The sequence below is a fragment of the Hyaena hyaena genome, unplaced genomic scaffold (assembly GCF_003009895.1).
Source record: "Hyaena hyaena isolate Hyena2069 unplaced genomic scaffold, ASM300989v1 scaffold_1569, whole genome shotgun sequence".
NCBI lineage: Eukaryota > Metazoa > Chordata > Mammalia > Carnivora > Hyaenidae > Hyaena > Hyaena hyaena.
This window is the reverse complement of record NW_024082203.1, coordinates 108,835-109,267: the sequence shown is the minus strand read 5'-3', so window position 1 is coordinate 109,267 and position 433 is coordinate 108,835.

Below are 433 nucleotides of genomic sequence, written 5' to 3'. Positions count from 1 at the left end.
AATGTGTGGCCCTAGGGGTGCTATGTAATTTCCAGGTATTATAAGTAATAAATATTTATTTTTTCAAAGTTAAAAAATAATAAATCAGACAGCCATGGAGGCAGTATTATTAAAGGTTGAGATACCAACTCTGGAGTCAGACTGCTTAGACCACATCAGCTAACATCCCTGCTGTTACAAGACTGTGGCCAGAGAATGACAGTTAGTCTTTACAAGTCCAGGGCAATCTTTGCTAACTCCTTTCTCTTTTTTGCACACTGCCTATCCAAGGAGAAGATCTGCAGAAAAGAAATCTTCACAGCTGAGAAGGCGATGACTGGAGTCGCGGTCCTGAAGAATAGTAAATGTTCTGAGTGTGGATTGATCTCAGCCAAAGGCTACCTTTGAGCCACATGCAGAGTCCTCAGTGAAGGCACACAGGGCTCCAGCCTTC